This window comes from Vidua chalybeata, chromosome 1, assembly GCF_026979565.1.
Source record: "Vidua chalybeata isolate OUT-0048 chromosome 1, bVidCha1 merged haplotype, whole genome shotgun sequence".
Classification (NCBI taxonomy): domain Eukaryota; kingdom Metazoa; phylum Chordata; class Aves; order Passeriformes; family Viduidae; genus Vidua; species Vidua chalybeata.
The window spans coordinates 124,713,033-124,721,937 of record NC_071530.1 but is presented as its reverse complement, the minus strand read 5'-3'; the positions used below and the strand labels follow the sequence as shown (position 1 = coordinate 124,721,937).

Genomic DNA, 8,905 nt, shown 5'->3' with positions numbered 1-8,905 from the left:
GCGGCGGCTCCAGCATCCGCCGCCGCAGCGCCAACCCGGCCGCAGCTGCTCTCCGCTGCTCGGGGACGGCCAAGACCCCCAGGGGCCGCGGCAGTGCCGCAAGGTGGGCAGCGGAGCAAGGCGCTGCAGCGGAGCAAGGCGCTGCGGCGGCAGCCGTGCCCCCGCAGCCTCCGCAGGGGCGCGCCGCGCTGCGCTGCGCTGCGCTCGCTGCCGGCCCGCGGCGCCGCATCCACGGCTCGGCTGCCGGCTGCCGGCGCGGGGACATGCGCAGTGCCCGCGCCCCGCTCCGCGGCCGCGCTCCGGCCCCTCCGCCACCTCCCCCGACCCTCCCGCCGGGCGGAGGAGGGGGAGGGAGAGAGAGAGAGAGAGGAGGAGGAGGAGGAGGAGGCGGGTAGGGAGAGAAAAGGAGAGGAGAGAAGAGAGACGCGCCGCAACTTGCTGCCTCTCCTCCCTCCTCTCCCTGGCCGCGCCGCTGCCCGGCCCCTGCTGCGGGCTGCGCTCCGCGGGAGGCGGCATCCAGGGACGCACCGCTCCGCGGGGCCGGCGCCTCCCGGTGAGTTGGGGGCGGTGCGCGAAGTTGCCGTGCCTGTGTTTTGGGGGGTGCTGGTGTAGTCGCTGCGGGGGCCGGCGGCGGGGCCGCTGCGGGGCTGCCTGTGCCTGGCCGCGGTCCGCGCTGCGGGCAGGCGCGGCGCGCAGGCGGTGCTGCGGGCGGTAAGAGCGGCAGGAGCGGTCACAGGTGCAGAGCACGGCCCCGGCCGGGTCAGCCGTGCGGCTCTCCGCGGCGCGGGGTTACCGCGCCTCCCCGCTGCTGCCAGCCAACCCCGTAACCCTATTTCCATTGAAATCCTATTACGCAGTGACAGGCTCCAGTTTGTTTCACCGTGGCATCTGCCCTTGGGCTTGGAAAGTCTTTAGGAGGACGGGGTCTCCGGGGCGAGCGGGGTCTGCTCCTCGAACAGAGCTGCAAGCGCAGATTGTCCCTAACGCGTCGTGTGCCGGGTGTGCTGCGCGGAGCTTTTGGCTCTCAGTGCTCCGGAGAGGGAAAGGAGAAACTGACCCACGGTCGCGCCAGAAAGTTGTGCAGCTTGAGATGCGACGGACGCTAATGGGCCAATTAGCTAAATAAACAAACATAGTGATTTATAGGTGTCTGAACTATAGCGCTTTGAACGATAGAGCTCTTTAACCTTTCTTTCTAATCTATCCTTCAGAGATTTGGTTTTAAGGAGGGTAACATATCGTCTGTAGTGCTGAATACACGAATTGATTACATTTGTGAAAGGAACGGCCTTTGAAATAATACTAAGCCATTAAGCAATAAATGCAGAAAAAGAGTGAGACAGAGAAAGAGCAAAGAAAAAGTCTTGGCAGAAAATATTTCCCCCCTTCCTAGCAGCCTAGAAAGCCTAGCAGCTGTGCTTGATTAACTTTTATCCAGAGTTCTTATTTTATGAAATTAAACTTCAAAAAAACAAGCGCGCTGTGTGAAACCAGAGGCAAATCCTCCTTAGTCCTCTCAAAGTCTGTCTGTGTTGCAGATAAATGATGATTGGAGCAGCATCTGTTAAGAGAATTTGTAGAAGCAAACACTGCTAAAGATACCCAGTAGGTAAATGGAAGTACATTGTTATTGCACTTGTTTCTCTTAGGCAGTACAGAACAAGACATTTCAAATTCCAGGGGGTTTTATTTTACATCTTTAAAAATTTTTCAGGTGCACAGCTTCATTATTGCAAAAGTGCCTCCCCTAATTGGAAAAGTGATTAATTCAGGTCTTAGCTTATTTAACAAAGGCCAACTTCTGCAGCCTGTGGGGCATCTCCTGTAAGGGGTGAGTGTCTTCTGCACTCGTTGAAATAGAAAATAGTACCACATGTGTAACACCATGCAGGCCTGAAGTACTAGAGCAATTCTATATTTAACCAGCATTTCAACACAGATTTTTATTAACATAAAATCAATATTCAGGTCAGCAAATGGGATCTGCAACTTCCAAATAAGGACTTGATCTGGAGGCAACACGTTGCTCATATGAGTAAAGGTTGTGGGATATGACAGTCATCAAACTCGCCCATCTTTTGTTTGGTTCCTTTTATGAGATGTCATTTAATGAGGAAAAGAAACTGGAAATCCATTGTGTTTTAAGACACAGTGCTCCTCATAAGCTTCATTGCCAGGCATTTGAAAGTGGCTTTAGATCATGTATTGTGTACAAATGACTACTACTAGATAACTTAAGTTCTGAATTTATTCTACTATTAAAGTTATATTGATCAGAAAGTGGTGACTGGATTCCAAGTCCTAAACAAGGATGGTCCGAGAGTTAATTTATATTTTAGGGAGCACTGAGGAGTCCACAAGAAAAGCCATCAAATTTTCTTGTAGGACATGCAGTGGCATTTAGTTTAAGGAACCCTCTTTCCTGGGGCACTGGAAACTTCATTGACACATAAAGGAGTTAAATGAGTTTATCAGCTCATCGATGCCCATGGTGAAATGCTGTAGAGTTCAATGGCTGGAACAGGACAGTTATTTTACTTCCAGTAAGGATGGGGCTAGAGAACTGAGGGGCCTTTTCAAAGTGGTTCCAAACCCATATAGTTTGTAACTGTAAAATATAATGCAAGAATAAGATGAATAGACCAAGAAGACTCAAAACCATGTGACAATTAAAACAATAGATCATTCAAATAACATTACCCAGGCCCCTACAGCAATGCCTCTGCTTCCAGGGTCTTGAGAATGGGGCAGGTTTCAGGCAGAGGATGCGAGGGTAGCTCAGCCCTGGAGCAGCAGTGGGGAGGGGCAGCTGTCCTGTAGTGTGGTGGTTGTGCTGGGGCTGGGAGGGAGCCCAGGCAGGGTGAAGGGGTGCAGAGGGCTGCCACTCACCCTTATCCCCAGGTTGCTAAGCTGAGATGGGGAGTGGCCCCCTCCCATGCTCGAGGGTTTGCTGAATGTATGTCAACTGCTGGCGCAGGCCCTGCATGCAGCCAGCAGGAGAGAGGTGCTGAATGAGGCCCAGGTTGCACAGCCTGTAGCTTGCAGGCAGGCTGCCCTGGCTGCTTGCTGCCCATCCCAGCATCCCAGGGATGCCATCAGTGCTGTTACTGCCTTATACTGTGTATAATAATGCCAAAAGAGTTCTGGTGAGGGAAGAAGCTCAAGTTTCTTCCATGGGAAAATGGTCCATTTGTAATTTTTCATATGATAAGATACTGCTTGCATGGAGTGAAACATGGAAAGGTGAGCAGTGTACACTCATTTGTGCAATACTGTGAGAAGTAAACTCTAAATTTTGAAATCACTATGCAGTCATGTGGGGTCATAGAGGACCTATGAAAGCTGCAACACAGATGAGGAAGCTGAATCCTGATTTGGCTGCCAATTTAGTGCAGATAGTTGAGATGTCCTTGGTTGCTGTTCCCCCATCTCCATCCTGGTACCCATCATGCTCTGAATTGCTGTGCTGTGCCAGAGGTTCTCCATCAGTCACTCCTTCCCCTGGTCCCTCACCTCCCAGAATCCCCATGTGCCATGCCAGCAGTGGTGCCCTGCTTGTGAACTGGGGTGAATGGCAGCCTGGAGGTGTTCAGTGACTCCTTCAAGGCCCCAAACTGCAAATCCCTCTGCAGTTTCATTCTGCTTCTCTTCTGTGGTGAAGCAGGTTTTTTTGGCAACACTGTTCCCTCAGTTACCTGGGCAGGGGTGAGCAAGCTGCAGGTGGTGGGACCTCCAAAGCTTGCTCCTGAGAAGGTGCACCAAGTGCAGCTGTGAGGTGGATGACAAGTGACAGGAGGTGTGCCTTTGCTTCATGGATGTGATATAACCCAGTTTTAATTAAAGCAGCCACAGCAGATTATTAGGGTAGATAAATACTGCCTTGTTACGGCCCTCTTGGGTCGTATGTAAGCAGTATTCGTTTTAGAAAGGATGAATGAATAGTCAGTGTGAAGGATAAAGATCAGCATTGTTAATCACTCTGGAAGTCTTCCGTGGGAAAGTGTAAACTCATGAGGAAAGATAGTGCCCATAAATGTCATTTAAATATTTAAATAACTTGAGGATAAAATTTTGATAATAAAGGCATGCAAGTACCAAGTTATGTTTGGGTTCCTGTCAAAGATAACTGGGACTTGTACAGTTGACTTCGATCATTGATTGGCTGTGCTTTTACTTCATACTTTGCTTACAGTAATGAAGAGCTCATCTTCAATGCCACCTGTGGGGAAAAAAAAAGACCTAATTTTTTCTTGTCAAAGTGCAGAGAAAAGCTTTATAAACTTAGGAGGCTACGTTTGCTTAAGATCTTGAGCTTCAGGAGGGGTTAACACTTCCCTTGTGTTTGTGGGTAAGCAGTGTGCCAGATGCCTTTACTGGGGCTTGAGTCAGGGACACTGAACATCCAGCTGCAGTTTGCTGCTGTTGATAATCTGCAGGGTGAAAAGAATGACTCCAGGTGGGCAAGAGTGGGTTTCCACCCCCATTAATAAGCAGTAATTGTGCATCTACTGTTCCTTGATTTTGTAATTCTCACTAAAGTTTCTTTTGCCCTTTCATACCTCTCAGAATGCCTTACAACTGTTGGGGAAAAAAAAAAAAAAAAAGCCTGTGTGCTTTCATGTAAATGTGATGAGGATGAGCCTTTGAAAATATATCTAGCTGATGTTGATGAATAAACAAACTTGGCCAGGATAAATCTTTTCATCTAACTTCAAGAGCCACGCTGTAATGAAGTAAATATAGATGTACTTAATGGGCTTCTTTCATCCAAATATATAGCAAACCCTTTAAAGTAATGCAAACAAATCTAAAATGGATTTCTAAGTGGCTTTTTAGTTTTTGTTTTCTTAATATTGGAGCAGTTTAGTCTACCGAGGCTAGGCCAGGAGTGGAGTTTGCTGCTGGAGCTGTGCAGATGCTGAGGTGAATGCTGGCCTAAAGGGGAGAGGGCAGCAGGAATGTGAGACACCCAGCTCTTCTCCTGGGGTGTTGTGCAGTAAAGGCAGGAAGTGCTCATTCCATGTGTAGTTTAAAATGTATTATTTGATGAGTGTCTCCCCAGACATTTCCCTTTGGAAGGCAGCTTGCAGACCTGGCTCCAAGAGGACCTGCAGGGCCTGCTGTCTGTTCTCCCTTGGCTGTGCTCAGCCCAGGCTGCACCAAGAGCTCCCCAAGCTCAGGATGACTGGCTGCTTTCCTCTGGGGCCACCTGGGCATGGTGTGCCACTGCTTGGCCAGGTGCAAACCTGACTGTAGGGTTGCTCTGCAGGACACATCCTGGAGTGCCCCAGGTGGGGTCCTGGCTCAGAGTACCTGAGCTGGGTGTTAAAGGTGGCCTTGAGGCCATCAGGACCCCTGCCATAGACACAGTCAGTGAAGTGTGACTGCAGTGGTGGTGGTGACTTTGCAGCATCCTGTTGGTTGGAAGCTGTGGGAAACTTGAGTTCAAAGCACAGTTCTTCAGATCTGGGCATTCACTGCGTGCCAGTGGATTGGGTTTCATTTCAAGTCTTGCAGGATGACTGTTTTCAATGATAGCAGTTGTAAACAGATTAATGACTTTTTGTGCAAAAGCATGTCTTGTACATAAAACTGTTTGGTTTCATTGCCCTTGATTGTAAAGAGTGTGTAACGTTTGCCTTTCCCATGTCATGGAAAGAGTTTTCAGATCTCTTTAAAAAGCACAGTTGTAAAACAATTTTACTTTTAAAAGCAAGTCTTTGTTTCAAAAAAGATAAACCTTGCTCTGGAGAAAAAGACCTTTGCTTGGTCGTACCTTTTCTTAATAAGAAAACTTCAATCCATTTAATCCCATTGTGGAATAAAATCCCATTCACAGCTGGGCAATATTAGAATTTGAGTATTAGACTATTTAGACAACTGCATCAGCATAATTATAGAAATTCTCCAGGATGAGATTTTTCTTTGCTGAGGTCTTGATGAATGGGAAATACTGTAAAGAATGATTTCTATGACTCTTAGAGGACTTTTGTGAAAGAGATTTAAATCTAGGAGACCATTGTACTTTGAAAAATGTAATGGTGATTTACTAATGTCCAGACAGAACTGACTGTTCGACACCTTGAATGATCAGACCAGTCCAGTTTAGCTCGCATCTGGTTGTGTTGGGCTGTGTGTACAGAAGTGAAATGTATTAAAAACTGCTCAGCTTCGGATGTGTTCATCTGGGGATTTGCTCATAAATAATTGATAACCCTCTGAAACAAAATCTCTTCATTACTCTGTGGATTGCTCACCTCTTCCCTCCCGCGCTCATTGTTCTCGCAGGCGGGGGAAGAAGGAGGCGCTGCTTTAATGAAGGTGCACGTCAGCCTCTGCTGCTCCTTCCAAAGGTCATCCAGCTGAACAGTGGCAGTGAAATGCTTGACAAAGATCAACATTTTATGGAGATATGTGGCATTCCAGTGTTTTAGAGGAACCACTAAGCTGCTGTATTTAAGACTCTGCATCCTAGCATAGTAGCAGTGTGTACATTGAATTACTAAGTCAATGAAATGTTTGCATCTAGTGTGCTGCAGGACAGGGCGTCAAATTAAGGGTTGTTTTCTATGCAGTACCAGTTCTAGCTTAATATTTGGGATTGATCTTTCATGATTTTACTGCTAAGGATACCATTAAGTGTCCTTGCTCAGACTGCTTGCTGCAGATGGGACAAATCTTGGTGAGCAGTGCTTTCTCACTGGAGCCAGATGAGTTCCTGTTCACCAGACATTGATGCACAGTGATGAATTTCCTTTTCTGCAAAAAAAAGAACCATTCTGTGTCCACTGACCTAAAGACTGAGTTGATCTAACAAAATCTTGTTTTAATGGAAAAAGTGTCTTAATATAAGTTCACTTCATCTTTTTGATGACTTGATTGCTTCAGAGTTATTAACCAGATTCTGTAAGTCTTTAAAGGTGCTAATCCTTGCTTGCATTTAATAGCCCTAACTATTGCTAGTGTACAGGAAATTATCAAATCACATAATGGAGAGAGAACCCTAACAAATCTTAAAGCTATTTTAATGTGAGGTTTCAGATATTACTTTTTTTAATTGAAAGGTGAATGCTATAAAGGCTTTGTTAGATTACTGTTTCTAGACTACTGTTTCTAGATGACAGCACTTTCTATGGACTAACTGGAAATCCTAGGGTGCTGATCCCAGCTTTCAGCTTCAGGATTCGTAGCTCAAACTCTTTGTTTTTCACTTGGCAGAAGCATGCATCTGTGGTGGTGTCTGGATTTATGTCTTCCAAAGAAATATTGGATCAATCAAAGAAAATTAAAATGATTTTCTGAAATGGTAATCACATTCTGGCTGGTACTGGAAAGAACAGAGCCTTTGCTCCTTCTCTAAACCACAAGATTAAGCTTGCTTATGAAGGATTAAGAGAGCTCTCTTCTGTTAATTCGTAGTGGTGTAGTCGAAGTGCTCGATTCTACATCAGTGGAAAATCCATTATCAATCAATGGGAGTTTTGCAGCTGAAGCCAAAGGGATTAGAGGCTCATCGTTCAGAAGTGACTGAAGGGGAGAAAGCCCTGGATATGCTTGTTGCCATACAGCTGTGAGCCACCACTGGGGTGTGCCCACAAAAAACGGCAAAGTGTTCAGTTCCTCAGGTGGGCGATTTCCAGGGACTGTGAAGGGGCTGGTGCCATGGGGCAGGGCTGCAGAGGAAGCTTCCCTGGGGTGCTGCCAATAGTGGGCTGTTCCTCACATCCCAGCAAGGTGGTTTCCAATTGGAAAAGGCAGAGAAGGGTAACCTGAAGCCTTCTTCTAGGGCTCGTGCTGTGGTTGGGGGAGAGTTCATGAGGGTGTCAGTGATAGTAGGAGTTAAGAGCCATGGAAAAGGGGTTCAGCTTTGGGCATAAGGGATGCAGAGGAGCACTGGTGCCTACACCACGCTCTGACACCTGCCACTGCTCAGGCTGCCACGCAGGCTTGCTGGTTTAGGAGACTGGAGTGTGAGGGAGAGACAGGAAGACATAGCTTAAGAGGTTACTAAAGAATTTGCTACTGATGGTGTTGTGGGTGATTTCCTGACAAACTGCATGTCTCCAGAAGTTTCTTCCTTCAATGAATTACTTTTCCTTCTAGCAGAGTGCATAGACCAACATTCAGACTGTTAGAGCCTGCAAACTAGAACACCTGTTGTCGCAAACTTACTTTAGTTTGTAATACTCACCAACCACATTCCAAAATATAGTTTAACTTTCTTTTGAAATGCTGTCAGAGAGCTTAGCTTAAAACCAGCTCTGATCCCAAGCCTAGCTGTGTGGAAAAGCACAGTCTCCATGGCCTCTACTGCAACATTTGGTAGTTACTTTTCCACAAATGGAAGCTAATGCTTTAAAAAAAAACTATTCAGAGTAAAAATTACAGAGAAAAAAATTAGTTTTTACAACAACTTGGTAAATGTACGTGTATTGTTTTGATCTGTTATAATAGGCAAGGTTGTGTCATTTAATTTGGCAGTTACAGAGATTAAATTAGTTTTCCTTTACTCTTGTTAAATGCAAAATAATTGAACACACGGCATGGAAGGTTGGGGCTCTCATGTTTGTAGCTTCATCATTTATTAATCTAACACATTAAATGAGAGGCTTTATAGATTTGCTTGCCTAAGGAAAAAGAAGAAGAAAATACAGAAAGGCCAAAGTGGATGTGTATGTATTCTGTCTCACACTTTGATGTGCTGTCAAATATTGCCTGATTTTTAGTACACTTTGTAAGAAAGGACAGTTTTGCCCCCAGAAGGGTAAATTGCAACCTCATGTTTAAATAACCTGAATAAGCTCATATTTGTGTAGGCAAAGTCACTTGTGCAGTTCCCTAAACATTCTACATATAGGACTGTAATGTTGTAATCAGACCAGCAAAATAAACTACAAATGAGAAC

General features: G+C 46.1%; 1 protein-coding gene across 2 annotated transcripts in view; it reads left to right on the top strand.

Moving 5' to 3' along the window:
• The first annotated feature begins 406 nt into the window (after positions 1 to 406).
• The window catches only part of PAG1 (phosphoprotein membrane anchor with glycosphingolipid microdomains 1), a 103,758-nt gene continuing 95,259 nt past the window's right edge, over positions 407 to 8,905 (top strand). For both annotated transcript variants that reach the window (XM_053947513.1, XM_053947494.1), the window contains exon 1: positions 407 to 553. The gene's annotated coding sequence lies outside the window, so the exon portion shown is untranslated. The remainder of the gene's footprint in view (positions 554 to 8,905) is intronic.